At 36.3% G+C, this 21,137-nt stretch overlaps 1 protein-coding gene and 1 long non-coding RNA gene across 2 annotated transcripts in view; both read left to right on the top strand.

The window, feature by feature from the left end:
- The window catches only part of LOC121106297, a 13,576-nt gene extending 5,114 nt beyond the window's left edge, over positions 1 to 8,462 (top strand). Inside the window, exon 2 of the long non-coding RNA XR_005838903.1 lies at positions 235 to 8,462. This is a non-coding gene — a long non-coding RNA (uncharacterized LOC121106297). The remainder of the gene's footprint in view (positions 1 to 234) is intronic.
- The window catches only part of ARHGAP15 (Rho GTPase activating protein 15), a 594,269-nt gene that overhangs the window by 175,313 nt on the left and 397,819 nt on the right, over positions 1 to 21,137 (top strand).

Below are 21,137 nucleotides of genomic sequence, written 5' to 3'. Positions count from 1 at the left end.
TTATTTATTTATTTATTTATTTATTTATTTATTTTTATTTTTATTTTTTTTTAAAGATTTCATTTATTTATTCAACAGAGATAGAAACAGCCAGTGAGAGAGGGAACACAAGCAGGGGGAGTGGGAGAGGAAGAAGCAGGCTCATAGCGGAGGAGCCTGATGTGGGGCTCGATCCCATAACGCCAGGATCACGCCCTGAGCCGAAGGCAGACGCCCAACCGCTGTGCCACCCAGGTGCCCCTATTTTCCATTTTTTAAATAAAGAAATTGGACTAGACAGGTGTCAACTTGTTCTAGAACTATGACCACAAAAAGACCTGGCAGAGTACGCTCTCCATAAATAAGTGCGAAGAGCAAATCCAATTCCTCTATGATGACAGTGGTCTAATTTAACCGGTCTGGCGGATAAAGAGGGTTGGTTGATGTAAACACCTTGCATTTCTCAATGAAAAGAGGGCAGGTAGTAATAACAAAAACTACAGGTATATACCAGGGCTCCTCAATCTAGGTCCAATGCTATTTTAGAATGGATAATTTTTTGCTGTGAGAGAGGGTCCTGTGCTCTGTAGGATATTCAGGAGAATCCCTGGCTTCTACCCACTAGACACCAGTAGCACTGCTGCTTGAGTTGTGACAACTAAAAATGTCTGGAAACGTTTGGACCCCATAGAGAAAAAGTGGTGTATATAAACTGGTTTTGTGTGTGTGTGTGTGTGTGTGTATGTGTGTGTGTGTGTAGATAGACAGAAAGATAGTTTTTATTGCATATTTACTTTTACTGTACCTTAAGTATATGAGATCAATCATTTTCACTTATTAATTTTATGTTCTCCCATGACATCCTAGATAATTAACACAATTAGCCCAATGGTCACTTCTTATTTTGAATATAGCTTGACTGGATTCTAAAAGAATCAAGTGTTTTCTGAAATTACAGCTAATGTACTTCATTCCATTGCTTATAGTTTTTGATAAAATCATGCAAACACAAGCAGTCTGATGTTATTTTTTTGTTTACAGTATTACTGTGTTGTTTTGGTTAACAGAATGAAAAACAGCACTGTAATACTACAAGTAAAAATGTTTTATTCTTAGTTTGTTTCATCAGTAAAGGCTGACATTTTTGCAAGAAAGATGTTATACTATTGAAATTAACTCTTAGTCAATTGTAAATAATTGTATTATATCGGTATGTTATCATGAAGATTAGAAATCATTTCCTACAGAATCATGTTTTTGCTTCCTCAGCACTGTTTCAATTGAAAGGAATTTGAATGAAGTGCATCTCATTACTAACATAAAGTAGATGGAGCTTGAATAATTTTTATATTTATTTTCCATGGATGGCTATTACATTTCTTATCCTATCTATCCAAATTTTATAAAATAAATTGTTTTAATCCATTCTTTGGAGAGGAGCAATGAATTTATTTTTGCAAAAGCTATGCATCTGAATATACTGTAATATGCATAAAACTCGGTTAACACAGTTATTTATATAAAAAGTGTAGCTGCCTTACCTTTTATTTAATTTACATACTTTATTTACTTTCTGACAGGTTCTTCTCCTTGCATTTTTATTTACATACCAAAAATGTCTTCAGATAAGTCAACTAAAACTTTAATGTACTGTATAATTTAAAACTCCATAAAATGTTTTATGTATTACATAGTTTTATATGAATTTTTAGGCTGATGGTATAGAATTTTGGAAATATTTCATCAACGATTCCTATACAATAACACCATATTTCTTAAATATGATGGGAAATAGAGTATTGTCTTTTGTCTGAGATCATGTTTAGAAAGAATTATAAAACTTGTGCTCAGTCTATTTGTTTCATACAGGGAAAAAATCTCTGGCCATTTTTAAGGATTGTTTTGTTTTGTTTTGTTTTCTTAAAATATTGTCATGAAGCTTATGGAATAAGGGCATCTCATCTCACATCCTTAGAGAATTTGGTACCTTTGCTTTAAGCTATACAAAAGATCATTATTCTTTCATTCAAATGTTAGAAACAATGTTCCCTTATGTATTTCATAAGCTATAACAGAGATCATTCACCAGTGAAGTAATAAGGCCATGGTGTGTCAAAATAAAGAAGTCCGGGTTTAGAAATAGACACTTAACCTTCATCCCTCCCTTTTTTGTATTTAGCTTTTGTAAGCATGGTTTGTATTTGCATAACCCCCCATTCATATTCTTGTGAGTTCATGATATAAATAATTTGAAAAATTTCATTCAGTTCCCCCAAATTATTCTAGTCATTATGGATGATTCATGAGAGGATTAATCTCTTGGATGTGACATAAAACTAGAGAGGAAAGACACTACCTATCATATCATTTGCAGTTAAGAACATGCTGCATATCTTTAAGCCTTAGTTAAAGTGCTTATAGTAATTGGGTGTGCATGCCTTAGCTCCGTTAAAACCCAAACAGCAATATGGGAGAGTGTGGTTTGTTTTTTAAATGTGCAAGGAAGGAAAATTAGTGAAATCTGTTTAAGTCACAAAACTGCCTCATTCAGGACCCAATTCAGCAGCATGGAAAAAGTAACTCAAGTTAACTGTACTCTTAGCATATGTCTAAGCTCACAAATTTCAATTCACTTCAACTTCCTTTCTTTTCCCATGGATCTGCCTACAAAGAAAAGAAATACAAAGATGGCAAACTGGTTCAATAGTTCATTAGCTCTAGATTCCCTCAAGGTTTTCAGAATGAAAATGTGTCCAGTTACAGACCCAGTCCTTTATGTGTCAGAATGGGGGCACACATAAAGAACTCTTTTCATTGTACTATGGGTCTTTCCTCTTTTCTTACACTCCACCCTCTACTACCACCACGGCCATACACAGTTACATACATGCATGTGGGGCTAAGGGTATAACGAATTCAGATTTTATCCATGCAGGGAAAATTTGGCGGAAGAAACAAAACCAAGCTAATGAACAATAGGTTTAGGTATTATACAGAGACTGTGGTTTAGTGACCTAAATTGCACCATAATCTTTTAGAGATTAGAGTATTTGGGTAGGAAAAAAAAAAAAAACAAAACCCGATCTCTCTTTCTATAATGGCATCTCTGTATAAGAGGATATTATTGGATATAAGCTGCATGGTAGCAGCAGATATTTCTATCTTCCAGCAATTCAGAGTAGTTCTCAGATACATCTGAGAAGTAGCACTGAAGAATTAGTCTTCATTTATAACCAAACATTCTTGAATAACATTTTCTTCCAATTTTTGTTTTAAAGGTCTAACATTTGATCGTATGTTTTCTTTAGTTAACTTTCTATATTATATGGCAATCTCTGCAGTTATTTTTTTCAAAGATAAAAAAGAAAAAAAAGCATGCTCAAAATGTAGAAGTTATTTTTGCAGTAACGTATGTCATGATTTTTAAACATTCAGGCCTTTAAACTTTTTTTATAGTGTATGTTCTTGCCAATCCCAGCACAGTTTTACAAAGTAAAATATTTGGCAGTGAATTCATATTAACAGATGGAACAAGAAATTAACACGTTTTTGCTTCGCTAATTCACAGTTCTTTTAATACGCTAATTCTAAATCACCTGTTCTGACTTTGACAGGCTACAGACACCTGTTTGGGGTAATATTCCACAACTAATTATTACACGAGAAATTCAGTTTCCAACAAAAGGGTTTCTGTGTGAAATTGTCATAGTTAAAAAATTAGTAATACCAAATATATACAAATGTATTTCAGATGTCTTAAAGACAGTTAATCTACAACTTATCTTTAAGTAAAGAATGAGATACGAAAACTAGAGACTGTCCTCTTAGTGTTTGAATTCTGTCTATCACACTTTACACCATGGTTGCACTGATCAAGTCAGAATTTCTTCCCAGTTGCAGTGATTTACTGTATTACTGTATTTTAAATGGCAGGAAAAGAGTATAGAATTTTCAAGTGGCTGGAAAAATTCCTAACTGTATGTTAAAAATGACTCAGGAGAGTTAAAAAAAATACTGACAGGATGAAAGAGAAAAAAAGAAAAAACTTAGCCTGGGTGGCATCGTACAGAAGGCAGACAATAAATAAATAGGAAGTTCACTGAACTGCGGAGTTGGAAGTATGACTGACTCAAATGAGGCACCAAGAGGACCACTGATTTGTTTGCTAAAAGAAAAGCAAGGTCAGGATGCCAGGAAGTTTATGGATGTAAAACTCCAATGCCCCGCCCCCACGCTGCTCCTTGTATTTCAAACTCTAAACAAACCACCCCTTTCCACGAAATCCTGATTTTCTTGATCTCCCCATATTGTTCTTCGTTATTGCAACAGGGCTATTTCCCCTCTGTCACCTTCGACGATTTCCTTTCGCAGTGACTTTTTCGCTTCCAGTTCCCCACAAAACCTGCTCCAGGGGAATGTGGAGGCAAAGACTGTGTATGTGTGGGAGGGCAGGTTGGTGGAATAAGAAGCAAAAATCAGAAACGTAAGGTTTTTCGATGTTTGTAACATAACGACAGATGCTGAGGTAGAGCCTGTCTTTAGGTTTGCCAAAGGTTCCATTTTGTGTGTCTGTTTTTTGATTCTCTCTAATTGCTGTTCAGCTTTGTATGTGGCTTTGCTAATGTGTCTCCCGTAGCCACGTTAGGGAAGCAGAGAACTTGTCGTTTCTTTAATTAACCTTTATGTCTTGGAACCCAGATAGTAGAGTTCATCGAGGAGGCACTTGGAAGTTTTAAGATTCATGCTGCTGTACTCTGCTTTTGAAAAGTTATTGTGTAAAGAGCATTTTGCATTTTTATTTTGTAAGACTTAGGTGGATGAGGAGAAAGCTTGTTTTTCACATTTAGCCTCCTTGTAATTTTGTTGTTTTTCTCTCAGTTGCTGCTCTAGAAAGCACATGGTCTTTCTCTAAAACCATGCTTTATGACATTGCTATTTGCAGAAATTTAACTGGCAGCCCACCCCAGGAAGATAAAATCCTGTTTCATCCAAGTTTGGTTCCCCTCCTACACCCACACCTGAAACCATATTTCTGCCAGAGCCTACATTCTGCTAAGGAGGAAACCAATCTTTTATAATACTTTAACATACGTGAATTTTATTTTATTTTTAATTAAAAAATTGCATTTCTCATCCAAAAATGCTAGATGACATTTAAAGCTAGAAGAGAGTTTCCAAATAACTCACCTTTACAATTAACTCTTATCAGAACTAGACAGTTATTTCGGTGCAAATGGCTATGACGTAGTTGTGAAGTTGAAAGGCCTCCGTCACCACTCAAGTTCTTGGCGAAGTTCAAAAGCACATTATCCTACAGGGATTTGCTCAGGGCTCAAAGTTTGCAAAAGAGTAACTGGTACAGAATTGGAGTGAAATCAACTTTAATTTTCAGTTAATAAGATGCCTCAGGAATACACTAAACTTCCTGGTGTTTAAGAGAGTAAAAAAGAAAAAAAAAACAAAAACAAAAACAAACTCTAGGGAGCTTGTGCAGAAATCTCTGAAGTTTTCCTGAAAACAGTTTTAGATATACACTTGCTACCTCTAAAACAACTTGAATGAATTAGGTCTAGATTATAAAGCAAACTATGAGAAATTTAACAGTTAAAGGAAAATGACCTCGAAAAAGTTTATTTGGGATTTACACTCAATGTGAAATTCTTAAGAAAATTGTTCAAGATGATGAATGACATTATAATGCACTTCCAGTCATCTGTCCTCAGTTAAAACACTTTGACAAATCGGTTAATTAATAAGAAAACTACTATTTCTGATCTGTCCCACTTTAATATACTTCTTATGTATAATGTCTGAAGAAGTTATGTCCCTTTGCTGTGGACAAATACATACGTATGTATTTTGTTTGTATGTAAATATATATACACACACGTACACACACACGTATATACACATACATTTTAAGGAGCCTGTTCAGTCCTTCAAAGAGGATTGAACAGGCAGGGACTCTTTAATCTGTTAGAAAGAGCTACTGCAGCAACAATTATATTTTACTTAGTCACTTTTCTAAGCAAATAAATGTTCAACATATGAGACTTATTTAAAAGGAAAGATTTGTTTTATGTAACCAGCAGATGCCATTAATTAATAATCACCATTTATATCCTTATACATATTTTTAAATGCTTACCCATATATATGTAACTCAAGGTGCTGTATCACTCTCTTATTTATAAAACATATTTTAAAAAGAATTAAGTAAACTTCATTTAGAAAATTTAATTCTCTCAATGTAATTCACCCTCAGCCAGTTTTATTAATAGGTCATCTGTAGTAGAATCATGATATTACTGTAATAATAGCTTACCATTTATGAGCACCTCATAAGCTCTAAATACTCTCCATAAATTATCGTTAATTCCAGATTTATTGTTCCATTTCACAGAATAGGTAGCTAGGATCCAGGGAGGCTAATTACTTCTCCTCCAGTCTCAATGCAGTGGCCAAGATAAAATCCCAGCCTGGGACTCTGTTATTGCAAACTCCATTCTTTTCTCTCCACATGATATTGATGACCAATGTTCAAGTAGTTGGTTACGTTGAATTCAGGGTTAGCAGTAGCCATTACCAAAAACCAAAAAAGGCACTTAAATTGTGATACAGTCAAATGGACTATCTGTAAAAGAACTCAAAACTAACCTGCATAAATTAGCCAATGAACAAATAGCTTTGTGTCAGTAATCTATAGGAATATTTGTTTAACACCAGATGTATTAATGTCTAATAGGATGTGAGTCAAATATCTCATATTTTAAAAACCCAACTTCCATGCTGTTTGCAAATTATTCATTGACATTGCCTCTACCTTCAAGGAGTTTACAATTTAGTAAATAACAAAATCTATACCTTGAATTTTTTAACTTTAAAATGCCTCTTTTTGTTTCTATAAAACAATATATTTTTATCAGCAAATTACCCTTCAATGTGTCATTACTTTAATGGGATTTCTTTTAATTTTTATCCTAAAATGTAATTAAAATTCCCGGCTTAACTATTGCCTATGACTGTATTACAATATTTCTAGGCCAAAGACCTATCAGACTTATTTATCATCAATTTTCTAGTCTTTTCACAGTCATAGGTACACCAGGTACACCATGGAAGTTTAATAACTCATTGTTAAATGATTGCAGGGGTGAGTCAATGGATGAATGGATGGGTGGATGGATGTGAATCCAGGCAGGCAACGATGTGACAGTGAAAATGAGGAGAAAAAGAACACAAGCCTATAAATACAATCACTGGTAATCCAGATGAGAAAAACTAAAGATTTCAGTGACTTCATTTAGCAAACCTTCATGGAATATCAGGCACTGAGTTAAACATGAGGCTATTATGATGAGGGAAAATTAATAGTGGCTGGCCACATGGGGTTTACTTTCCAAAGGGGGACATAATAAATTAAATTTCCAACAAATAATAAATAAATGAACATAGTAAAGAAGATAATTACTTTATTTGATTATTGCTATAAAGCTAAAAAAAAATTCATTCAGGTGACCACTTAAATAGCATAGACAGGGAAAGCTCAGGAAGAGACCTCTCATTGGGAGTAAGTAATGTGAAGAAGGAGGAAAAGAGCATTCCCCCGAGCCTAGGCGGAGAGTTCCTGATTGCTGGCAGTGGGGGTGAAGAGAAAGGAGTCATCCATGCTTTAAGGAAGTCAGAAATGGCTCATCGCTCATCGGGACGCACTCTTTGTCTTCCTTACTTAAATATACATGTGACCCGCTAACACAGCTAAACATAGAGTTTTTGGGGCAATACATTTGAAACCAAGATACAGAACACTTACTGTTTTGCCAAGGGGTGGGACACAGCTGTTTGTATATTATAAAATCTTCCCAGGTACTTCTGTATGGGATAGAAAAACACCACCACCACCACTGTCATCTTGTGGTTTCTACAAGCTAAAAACGACAGTCACAGAAAAATACTAACAATCATTATAGAAATAATAAATACCAATGAGAACACCACTAAATCTACTCCTTCCAACAATTTTAACAAAAGAAATAACCTGAATCATGTTATCTATACCTGAATCACTTTAATTCCCCTCAGAAATAGAGATCTATTAGATATTTACTTGTATGCATCAAAAATTCTTCAACTCGAATTGCTCCAAATAGGATATTACTTAAGGAAAATTATAACTGTAAGTCTCTCCCCCAGTTTAGTCAATCAACCAGTCAATTAAGCAGTCATCTGCTAAATGTGGTCCTCAGAAAGCATCATGAGCATCTCCCAGAGTTTGTTAGAAACGCAGAATTCCAGGCCAGCCCAGACCTACTGAATCCGATCTGCACTCTGACAACTTCTCAGGCAATTAGGATGCACAATAAGTTTGAGAACTTCTTGAGCTCTACTTTATGTACCCGATTCCATGCTTGAGCACGTACAAGCAATACAAACTGACCAAGATTTAACTGTGGCCCACAGAATCTAAACAGTTATAACTGGAAGAAAAAAAAAAAGAGAGAGAGAGAATGAAAGAAAGTAAGAAGAAATCTAATAGTTCTCAGAGACTTCAATTTAAATTTGCATGTGAGTCAAAGTCCTAAGTCGGGTTACTAACTCCATAACATGAGATTCTCTGATCAATTTGTTTCCAAATATGCAAACTTACTGTAAGGATAACGTAATACAACCCATCAACCTTCAACATATAGCCAGAATCCCACCATTATTTTCAGCCTAGATTATAGTAAATCACTTTCTAATTTGTTTCCTTCTTCCCTATTTGCTCCTATCATAATTTTTATTCCAATATGTTGTTAAACTCAGTGACTTTTTACTTTTTTTTAAACATATTTTTAATTTTCAAAGTAAACTCTACCCTCAATGTGGGGCTCGAACTCACAACCCTGAGATCAAGAGTTGCATGCCCTACCAATTGAGCCAGCCAGGTACCCTATAAACTTGGTGACATTTTAAAGCCCTTATTGTTTCCCTCCCAAATTTATCTTATGTAATTGCAGTATATATACTTTTGGTGTCTGTTCAAATGGTAATGCTTCAAATGAATTTTTCTTGAATACTTCATTTAAACTAGACTTCACATCTACCTCCCTCTCTCTTTCTTTCTCTCTCCAAGTGTATCTTGTACTTTTCTTTATGGTTGTTATCACTCTCTGTAAGTACATTATATCATTATTAACTACATTATTGTCTATGTTCACAGTGAAATATAGAATCCAGAAGGCAGGGACTTTATCTTTCTTGTCTACCAGTGATTATATGTATGCCACATAAATAACAGAGGCAGAAGAAATAGTTCTTGAGTAACTGTTGAATGAAATCAGTATCCTAGGATGTTCAAAGTTGTGTGGTTATACCATTATCAGAAATATTGAGCACCTAATATATGTCACTGTGGTAGACTATAGAGAGTGATATATAAAGCAGGATATGCCTTCTGGAGACATCCAGTATGGTTGAGTAATAAATGAACAAAAATAGGGAGGCACATCGTGCACAAAATAAATTCTTCAGGAGCTGAAAGGTGAGTTCAGTGGCAGGAAGTAGAAGAAAGAAGATCATTTTGATACATAGCTCATATGGTAATAGCGTTGTCAGGAGCATAAACGGCAAGCTTTAGAGTTGAGATAGATGAAGCATTATTCATCAAACTGCAGAAATGCCTGTGGAATCCATGGTTAGAAAGATAACCAGTGACCAGTGGATGGTGGCTTCACCACCTAAACCAAGGAATTTGTTCCTTATTCTGTGGACTTATTTCTTTTTTTGAGAAGAGCCACGTGTTCAGAATGATGGTTTGGGAGGGTTCGTGCAGACTGTTTGGAGGATGAACTGGCTCGGGAAGAGGCTGCATGGAGTGACAGCTGGCCAGGAGATTCCAAGTCGTCCATGGCAGGTAGCCTAGGTTAAGGAGTGGCACTGGGAACAATAGGAGTCGATACGTTAACTGACAGAAGAACACAGAACAGAGAGAAACACTATATGAGTAATCACTACCCTCATCATCTTTATCGCTATTACCACATGTAAACATATCACAAATCTTTCCCCCAATCAGAGCTCCAAAGGCACTAATATAAGCTGTGTAGAAAACAGTTCTTTCAGAGATAAGGATATTATCATTTTCTGGTGATTTAAAACACAAATGAGAGGGTTGAATTTTATAGTGAAAATTCTGGCAATTAGAAACCTAAAAACAGGAGTTCGTTCTCATCTTCTTAGAAAAAGCTGTGACCTCACCTCCAGATAAAGGGCTTTTTTTTTTTTTTTTTTTGAAATAGTCAACACAAAAGACAAGAGTTTTTCCTATGTTGCCAAGTGCCTTTATTTGTTTGCTGGATGGGAAATCCCTCATACATTCTTCATTGTTTCCTCTTTCTAAACAACAGTTTTCTTAACCAAAAATGAGGATATTAAAATCGACCTGAAAGCCTGTGAGGAGTGTTAAATGGCAAAATATAAGTTAAGACTCAGTCTCTGTGCTGGAGTAGGACCTTAATAAATATTTCTTTGTCCTCTTTTCCCCGCCAGGACCTTGTATGGTATGTTGACAAGGTTAATTCTCAGGAATTGCTCATCAAATAAATGACGATTGTTGAATTTGCATTAAGCATTGAACTTTTATTTGTTTATTTATTTGTTTGTTTATTCGTTTATTTATTTGAGAGAGAGAATGAGAGACAGAGCAAGAGGGGGAGGGGCAGAGGGAGAAGCCAGCTCCTCTCTGATCCAGGAGACCTCTCAGGACTGGATCCCAGGACCCTGAGATCATGACCTGAGCCGAAGGCAGATGCTAACCAACTGAGCCACCCAGGTGCCCTAGCATTGAACTTTTAAACCATTGACCAGCAAACGTGCAAATGCCCAGATGTCAATGTCTTCATACAAATATCTTCTAGTGTTGAACCTCAACTGTAAGCTTGACATTTTTTCTTAGTCTCGCTAATCCACAGATTTCCCTTCCTATATATTTGTATAGTTATTTTCTTTTCCTCACAATATTCAACTTCATACAGTGTCCTCAGTGTCTTATATCCTGGCCCATGACTTATTTGATTTGATATGTTTTTTAATGCTTTTGTATTGATTGCTCTATGTTGTGTTTTTTTTTTTTTTAAAGATTTTATTTATTTATTCATTCGACAGAGATAGAGACAGCCAGCGAGAGAGGGAACACAAGCAGGGGGAGTGGGAGAGAAAGAAGCAGGCTCATAGCGGAAGAGCCTGATGTGGGGCTCGATCCCAGAACGCCGGGATCACGCCCTGAGCCAAAGGCAGACGCTCAACCGCTGTGCCACCCAGGCGCCCTGCTCTATGTTGTTTTTAATCCCTTTCACTCCCTTCTTACAAAGCACAATAGTTTTTCTTTATTGGGTCCCACTTTTATTCTATTGAATGCTGTCAATTTGTAATTTCAAAATATGTTTATAAAAATATAAATTCTTGATCCCATATTCTATGTACCCCAAACCACTTACTCTCTGCTATCTGTATTTCTTTCCTACTTCTTTTACAAAACTCTTTTCCAGTCTGCTCTATAAACACTTTCCCGTCTCTTCGCACAGTTCGTGCCCAAGGTATTGTATTCCTAATTGGGTTAGAAAAAGCATCTTTATGGGGCCTTTTATGTGTTCTATGCACTTATGGCTGTTGGTAAACAAAACAAACAAAAATAATAAATAACAGGTGGGTAGCTAAATATATAATTCACTGGGAATCAAGCGTTTCCAGAGGAGGAAAAGGCTATGACAGAAACAGTCTACATAGATGACACTGAACCCAGTAGAAACATAAATGGTGCTCAACTGTCACTTTTAATAGACTAAAGCCTGTTATTTTTCATCAATAAAAAGTAAACATTTTTACTTATCTACCAATTTTTTTCAGAAACGTATTGTAATAAATGTTATTATAACTGTTTTTTTTTTTATAGCACCAAACATGAAATCTCTCTTCTTTCTCATCATTATCCCCTTCTTGGTAGGTACGGGGACAGATGGACCCAATGAAGGATGATTAAAACTGTGCAGGTGATAACCAAAACTTAGAAGTTCCCAATGTCAAATAAATAATCTGGTTAGGATTCTTTCACCGTAGCAATTCCCTCTTCTCATATCCTCCCTCCTACCAGACAAAGGAGGGGCCAGGATGGTGGTAGGCTGCAGCTGGCTGCGGAGCTGACCATGGGCATCTCCCCAGCTCCTCATCCTCTGACGTCACCATATCTGCTTACAATGGCCTGCAGTGGGAGTGTGTGTGCTATGGAGATCAGTGAATGCTACAAATCAGGACTTGCCCCCAGAGAGCCTGTGGTGGACATCAACTAGCACAGCCCTGGGGCAGGGCCCAGAAATCTGTGGCAAAGATATGTCGGAAGTTACTTTGCTTCAAGCTTAGAGGGTAATCCCTGAGAAGAAGCAATAAGAAGGAAGGCAGATCCTAGGATCTAACTAGGCTGAGCACAATTCAGGGATTAATCAACAAGATGCTATTCTGGGAGAAAAGATCAAGAACAGAGTTAAAGGTGAGACTAGGCAGGGAAGCCCAGGGAAATTCTCTGAGCAGAGAAAGGGGAGCCGCACATTCTTTTCTATCTGACAGCTGCAGTCTCTTCAGGGGAAAGAGGGGAGTGGGCTCATGGGGTTGGGTTTAAAGCCTCTAAGGTGAATGGGCTGCAGCATTAAACAAAGCAGGATTTTCGAGGGTTGTAATACTGCAGAGGAAGCAAGGCTCCCGACCAGTAACAGACGGACCTGGTGAGACTAGCTTGCTTGTGCCTCAGCGCAGCACCATCTTCCCCGCCCCAGCCTTTGCATGGGGACCAACAGCACCCACTCCCTGCAGGTCGAAGGCACAGGCACAGCCCTGGGTAGCAATGGAGAGCCCTGGGTCCCTGAATCTAGAGGCCCAAGACCTTTTTCGTGGAGGAGGATAAGGTCTAAGAGGAAAAAGGCCTTGGAGCACCTGAACCAGAATGCTCAAGCTTGTACAAAATGTGTAAGCACATGTTCAGGTTAAGTGCCTCTCCCCAGCATTAATTCATGGGTGAGATAGAGCTCTTCAGTGTGCAAGTAGTAAAAGCGCAACTCTAACTTGGGTGAACTAAAAGGGAATGAACTGACCTGTCTCTCTCTTCTTCTGTTGTCCGTTAGAAGTATTTCTAAACAGATTTCCTCTCACAGAGTGTTCACACTGTTGTGCACTTCAGCATTCAGGCAATCAGCCGATGAGAGATTGCGTATTTCCCCAAACTTCTGGCAAAAAGTCCTCAGGGGGCTTCTCATTGTCTTGGCTGTGGTCACGTGCCCTTCCCTGAACCAACAACCCTGGGCAGAGAAATTCATTTTCTTCTGACCCGGAGTTGGGACCCACATATAGACAAGGGCTAAAACCCTATGACCTGAGAGGGGGAAGAGTGTTTTTCCCAAACGAAGAGGTACAGACTGGACATAGAGACACATCCTTTATAGTTGTCTTCTTAGTAGAGTCACAAGGAATTTAGTGATGGCTTCAAAGAGTAGATAAAAGCTTAATTATAATCGCTCCATCTAGGACATTACTTCCTTTCTTGCTAGTGTTTATAAGCTCATTTTCATTTCTCCCAAACTCTTCTAAAATTTTTCTCTCCTGCACATACACACTGCTCTCTATTTCCATGTTCTTGGTCAAGTTTCCACACAGGCAGATCAACCCTTGTGTGCCATACCCAACCTCGTCTTGGCTGCCAGATCTGTACCAGGGTTGGGTTTTCTTGGTGTCTGGTCTCCTATACAATTTGTTTCTGTCAAACTGGCTGAAGCACTTAGGAGAAGCTATGTTGCTTCAGCCAAGAAAATTCATTGTTTAAGTGAGAAGGGACTGTTTTATTAGCAGAGAGAAGCTGATAAACTTACTACCTAAGGTATTATTTTTATTCATAACTTCGAAAGTGTAATGAATCAAAGACTAGGTTATATGCTCTGTAAGTTTCTATAGCCCACATTAGGTAATTATAAAATGAATAGTACAGAAATGATAGAATAGCAATTATTTAATCTGAAAAGGCAATTATGGACTTTCTACTAAATATAGGAATGCAACACAATAACACAGTAATAGAATAGGAATATTATCCCTAGTAAATAGTAGTAAATAATTACAAAATTAAACAATTTCATTTAGTTAGAATTTTGAGGATCAAAGAAGCTTTGCAACTTTCCTTTTTAAACTATAAAGTTGCTTAATGGAAAAAACTAAAGGTCGGCATTACTATGGACAGAATGACCCCAAACCTAGACTAATTATTGCTGTCACTGAATGGTTTGTTTACTTTTTGCCTGCGCTTCCTGACGCTGTGTGTGACATTGGCATCGAAGAGGAGGAATTCATTTGTGAAATGTTTGTTCTGAAAACCGGAAAAATGACTAAGGTGGATGTTTCACGTTATTATAAGTAAGCAACACATTTCTGTATGCAACAATATGAAAACAATTCTTTATCTTTAAATGTTCATACTTCTAGTTATTAACCAACTTATTGTCTATCTTAGATTAATGAATATCAGCTAACTTTGGAAATAATTTGCCCCTCCCCTGACTGCGCTTCCTGGTTTGCCTGGGATTTGCCTGCTTGATGCCTGTTTTTCCAGTGTAATTTTAAATGTACCTCTTTGCACTTCATAAAGTGTTTTAGATAGAGAATGTAAATAAGCTAAGTTTATGGTACATGCGAAAATTATTTTTGTTTTGAAATGATGGAATGCTTGCCAAAAACAGTGGAATTGGGTAATGAATGGGGTCATAAAAATAGCTTTCTTCCGAAATCTTTAACATTTGATGAAGCTAGACGTGTACATTGCCCTGAGATGGCTGAGAGAGAGTCTGTGGATGTAGGAATTGACTGGTTCTTGATGATCACTCTTGCTCAGCATGCAAAACAGCAAACATCGTAGACAGGAATGAAATGTCCACCAGTGTGAGGAAATTTCTCTCAAGACTGGAAATCAGTCTTATCTCCGAAATGATTTTCTGTTTCATTTTCTAATTTTAAAAAATTCTACACATGCAGACAATGGGCCATATATCAATAAATTTCAAATCTTCAAGACTTCCTGAGAATGCTTTATAATTTCCTTTGGAAAAGCTATACAAAGAGATATAAGCATGGAGCAGAGGCCAAAGCCATGTGCTATGTCACTGAAGGTATCTGGGGTCCAAATCTCAGCTCTACCACTTATTAGTTCAGACTATGGTACTTTGATTTTAAATTGCATTATTAATGTACTGTGCATGCATAGAAACTCTCCCACATAAAGCTTCCGGGAAAACCCAGGTTAGCACATGATCATTCTTTCCTTAGTTATAACATGCACTAAGGTTAATATTTGTCTGTCTTGTAGTCTGATTTCCTAGAGTATTTTCTTCTTCCTTGGAGTTATAACCCAATCTGTGTGCACCTAGAAAATAGTCTATGGCTTTCTTTCCGTGTTTACGTACTTAATTCCTAAGGTGAAATACCTGCTAAAATGATTTATGTTTGCCTTTGATGGACCGCCAACAACATAGAAAGTCTAAGATATTCTCCATGGCAGAAATACTTATTACTTTGTAACCTAATAGTTATTTGTGCTGCCTTTTAGTGAGGAAATGCAGGGAGGGCAAAACTGAATCTGTTAGTTCAGGTTTAAACATTCACTGATACTTTTTTTTTCCAGTATTGTACACGCTTAGCTGGGGAAAATATGTACATTTGTTTTGAAGCCATAATCTTACTTTCAGTTCGTATGCCGGTCCATCGTGTAAATATGAATTTTTAAGCAATTTAGCATTTCATCGAAGTAACAGGGCACTTGATTTTCTTTCATCCATATGAAAACAATTAGGAAAAAGTGCCACTTATCTTAAATAGTATTTGTCAGATTTTCTTCATCAAACTTGGTAAATACAGATCTCTTGACATTTTGATGAATTTTCATCACTCCGTGGTAAACCTAAGTGACTAGGCTGTGGCCCGTGAATAGCTTTTGTTTCTATGTGACATTAAAATGTATTTTTTTAAAAAAACATGATTATAATGAATATTCAAAATTAGATTCATTCTCCAGCATGTGCACAATAGGTCAGAAGTCATGGCTGGAGAAGAACACTTACTAGTCAATCTCAAGGTTTTATTATTTCTTATGAATCTCATCTTTTCACATGGTTCAGAGATATAACTACCAAAGAGGAAAGGCAGCTAAATATATACAAGTTGCAGTTTACCTAGATACTTTGAAAATTCATTTCACATGTGGTTAAGTTAAAAGTTGGTGTTTCTCCCTAGCTGTATATTGTCTTGACTCAAAATTTCTTGGACCGTATGTTCAAAACAGCTTGAAACAGACATTATAAATGAAGAATAATCAGTTACCATAGTTCAGAGCATTTTCTTCAAATACTCTTCAATTTCTGGTTCCAGCAGAATTTTATTTACTCAAATATAAATCTTTTTTTTAATACTCTAGAGCCTCATCCTCAACAGAACACCTCATTTTAGTACAATTGTTTTTATATTCTGCCACAGAGTGATGATGATAAATGGAAAATGATTAAGTATATTGTTTGTCAGATTTCTTCTTTCACAATTCAATAAATATTCCCCGAGTCCTCCCTTGTCACCTTACTTATAATGATTATCAAGTGGAAGATATGCTTTAAATTCAAGAACGAGATCTAGTTTTCATTTTGGTTGTTCTTCTTTGCCAAATATATAAAATATGAATTCAAACTTCGGATGCCTACAAACCAAGTTAATCACTTAGGTATATTAAATCTTTTTTGGGGGGGATCTTGAACTATCAAATACTTACAAGAGGAAAAAAAACACTTTGAGCTTTAATTCAGTGGAAGGTATATCTGCAATTCATTGAGAGGCATGTTCATAATGTTAATTCTTTCATGGTGGCTGCACTTTCAAGGTTTGAATCACTGGTTCCACTTGTAATGCACTTATTCAATGAAAATGTATTACATTTACCAGTTATTAAACACCAAAAACAATCACTAATGAGAATAAAAGCAAATTCTTTTCCTAAATATCACCCACACTGGCCTTCATGTTCCCTGAAATTTCCACTTTTTTTTTAACTTTTGTGGTATTAAATTATAAAAATTCTCAGTTAAAAAGCTGATTTTATTATTTATTTGTCTTTTTATTTCTAAACTTCCTTCTTCAGAATAGTCTTAAAGTCACTTACACATTTATTGTATCAAATACAATATGGCAATAAATTAGAGATATTTAACCAAGAAGAGAATATAATATCACTGGGGAACTTAGGATTTGCATGACCTACATTTTTATGGCATTTTATGGCTCTCAAGGTCCTTTTCTCATTTAAGATTCTTGTTACTATTTCTTTCTGTGATCCTGTGATCCTGGACCCAATCCAAATATTTGATTTCTTATTTTTTGATTAACACCAATGAAGTAAGAGTTTTTTACCATTTTTACAAGTGAGGAAATGAAGGTTCAGAGACTTCAGCTAACTTACCCCAAGTCACACAGCTACTTAATGATAGAGCTGGAATTCGAGCTTGTCTGCTTGGCTCTACAGTGTGGAGAATATTGAACAGCTTTATAAGCCGAAGCTCTAGTCCCTGTGCACTCAGCCAAACCTTTGTATTTGTTAGGGTCTAGGCTAAGTCTCTTCTTTAACAGGGCCTCTCCAACAATTAAAGCTATTTCAAATGATCAGTTTTCCAAGTTATTGTACATGACTCTCAATTTGACATTTAATTATAGATTATTTTCCAATATTATTCCCCTATGATATTTCAGTAAAAGCAAAGTATCAATGTGTTTTGTACACTTGTTCACTCTAAAAGTGCCCTTGATTTCTGTATGATACAACCTTGCCCTCACCAAGGTTTAAGCAGTAACTCTACTCTGATTGGTAAGGTATGGTAGATGAATTCTAAAGAGGGCTCCCGTGATCTCTGTCCCCAGGTCCTACAACCATGACTAGTTACATTATATGGCAAAGATGGTGGTGTCACTCCCTTGATTTGGCTGTTTTATGGCAGTGGTGAACAGATTTTGCAGGTGTACTTAAGGTCTCAAAGCAGTTGATTTAATCAAAAAGGTGTACTTAAGGTCTCAAAGCAGTTGATTTAATCAAAAAGGAGATTATCATGGGTGGGCCTCATCTACCAGGTGAGCCCTTTAGAAGGGATTCTAGATGTGAGCGAAAATCTACTGGCCTTGTAGAAGCAAACAGCTATGGTATATTATGAATTGCGTATGGAGAGGAGTGTTCTCTAGGAATTAGGAGCCTTAGCTCTATAACCATAGGGAAGTGAATTCTGCTAACAACCACATGAACTGGAAAAAGAACCCCTGAGCCTCAGAAGGAATAGCAACCCCACCTGACACCTTGATTATGACCTGTGCAATCCTGAATAGAGAAGTCAACCAACCTGTGCCTGAGCACCTGACCCATGGAAACTGTGAATTAAAAAAAAAAAATTTGTATTTTGGAGCGCCTGGGTGGCTCAGTTGGTTAGGTGGCTGCCTTCAGCTCAGGTCATGATCCTGGAGTCCCAGGATCGAGTCCCGCATCAGGCTCCCTGCTCAGTGGGGAGTCTGCTTCTCCCTCTGACCCTTCCCCCTCTTGTGCTCTCATTCTTAAAAATTTTTTTAAAAATGTATTTTGTTTTGAGCTGCTAAGTTGGGGCAATTTGTCATACTCATAGAAAACCAATGTGTAATGTCATGTCTAATATACTATAAAACTTGTTAATTTATATGAAAATTATATATATGCATATATACCCATATATTATATATGTCTTATATATATTATTTATGTGAATGTGCACACACACACACACACACACGACATGCCTAGTTTAGCAGTAACATCTTTATTTTGCAGTTTTAATTGCACAACTTTCACCAAAGTTGTGGACCCACTCTAAAAAGGTTACGAGAAAACATATTTTAAAGGAAATTGCCTGGTGATTAAGAACAATTTCAGGGGGAAAAAAGAAAGTTGACATTAAACTTAAAAGTTTAGCATCCATTTGTTGAAAGTAAAAGAGAAGAATTTAAGTAAAAACTGGCCTACAAGATCTATAAAGTATAAATAATGTAGTGTAATGTTAATATTTCAATGCCCCTGCTTGAAGATTTTTATAAATATATCTTTCTACTATGCTACCATTCCCCATCAAATTTTAATATGTAAAATAAATTAGCATCATAGAAATAAAATTCTCAAGTATAACTGTGTAAGACAAATATATGACATACCCATAGTCAGAAATGTGTTAAATTTATAAGTATTTCATAAGTAGCCATGTGTGATTCCTAAGCCCCTGTCACTTTACAGTTGAATAAAGTATATTTTGTAGGCTTTTGGGGACATTGTGTAAGAGCAAAGAAAACTAGTGAATCACGCCTTCAGAGTTTTGTAGTAGCATATGCACAATATTACTACACTGTTTATGCAATTTCTACGTATTAGCCAAATGGAATTATGATTTTTTTTAATTCAATTTGTCCTCAAGGTTTTATTTCTCCATCAGTGATATATTGGAAAACTCCTGTAGGCAATAAATATACACAGGATGAGTTGTAATTTTCCATTTCTAAAGTAATATGTCTGGTAACTGTCAATGTCCCCAGATCAGTTTGGATGTCCACAGGGAAAGTATTTATTTGCACATTACACATAAGTAGCCTATGTTATATACATACCCTTTTTAGTTTTCCTTATGGAGGATGTTCAAGTAACTACTACTAAACTAATGTCACTTTCTCCCTGAAGAATATCATTTCTTTGGTATGAGTTGTAAGTTGATGTCCTCATTCTGCCCTTAATTAGAGATGGATCTTTGAGCTGCTCGTATCTTCATTTACTTCAGCTCCACCAGGAGAGAAATGACGACCATGGTAGAGGTTGCTAGGAGGGTCAGATACATATGAAAGAGCGTCACCAACTACAAACCCATTCACAAGCCAGAGTTGTCTGTCTTTTACATGATTTAGTACGTAGCAACTAAACATATATTCTCCCCATGGGATCTATATTTTAGCAATATATTTTTCATTATGTTCTATTATTAGCTATTGTACACTGATTGACTTTAAGATCCCTTGGTAAAACCTTCTTGCTTGCTACCCCTCCTCCCAACCCTTCCATTTTGTAAAAAGTCATACCTTCCTTACACCACTAGGGGACCATGGACCTCTTTATTTCTATGCTGCTACTTGCATTTGTCTGTCTGCTCCTAGCCTATCAACGTCTCAGAGCAGGAACAGTGTCTTGTGCATTATTTGTTTTGTCAAAATCCAGCAGAGCACATAGTGAATAGTAATCACTCAATAAAATGCTTTTGATTTTCCTTTGAAAATGAAATTATGAACAAATAAGTAAATAGTGAAATTTGTAACAGTCAGATCTAAGCAAAGATTACTGAGCGATGTCTCCCATCAGTCATCCAACTAAACTTTCTGAGAGGAATATTATTGATACTAAAGCAATAACAACAAAAAATACCCTTAAGGAGTACATGAGCAAAGAGTTTAAAGTGTGTAGCCATTGTAGAATGGCTAAGATAGTCTCTTGGTATGGAAAGGGAGACTACTGATATTTTCGCAGTAGAGGAAGAGTTAATATTATTTCTTAAATCTGACCTTAGGTTTAAATTGTGATTCTGATGTTAATCATTATTAGACATAAGCCTCACACCTCATAAATTTAGTCGGTCTGTTTCCACTCTCCAGAGCCATGTTAAATAAAGAACAGTTTCACAAAGCATACATTTCTAGAGGGTCCTTTCCGCACTTTGCTCAAATTATGTTTCTTGTCGTACAAGGTACCTTTCATGAACTGTCATGAAGCCCTAAGTATAATAATGCAGATGTTTGAGTCAATAAATGACCCATCTCTCTTTCAGTCAACTAGGTTTATAAATAAAACTGTACCCCCCCACTGATTTATATCATGCTTAGATCACAATATCAATTCAAACAAAGACATGGATGTTCCAGGAACTGGGCATACAAATGTATTATTTCTTCTCTTTTAAATAAGTAAAAGGAACTAATAATAATGTGACATTGTTGCCTATCCACTAACAGCAGCCTGGAATAAATAAAAAAAGTCTTCATCTGGTGGTCTTGATGGTGAGATATCA

This window comes from Ursus maritimus, unplaced genomic scaffold, assembly GCF_017311325.1.
Source record: "Ursus maritimus isolate PB19 unplaced genomic scaffold, ASM1731132v1 scaffold_1, whole genome shotgun sequence".
NCBI classification, from domain to species: Eukaryota; Metazoa; Chordata; class Mammalia; order Carnivora; family Ursidae; genus Ursus; species Ursus maritimus.
The sequence above is the reverse complement of the archived record's forward strand: the minus strand, read 5'-3'. Positions and strand labels throughout refer to the sequence as shown.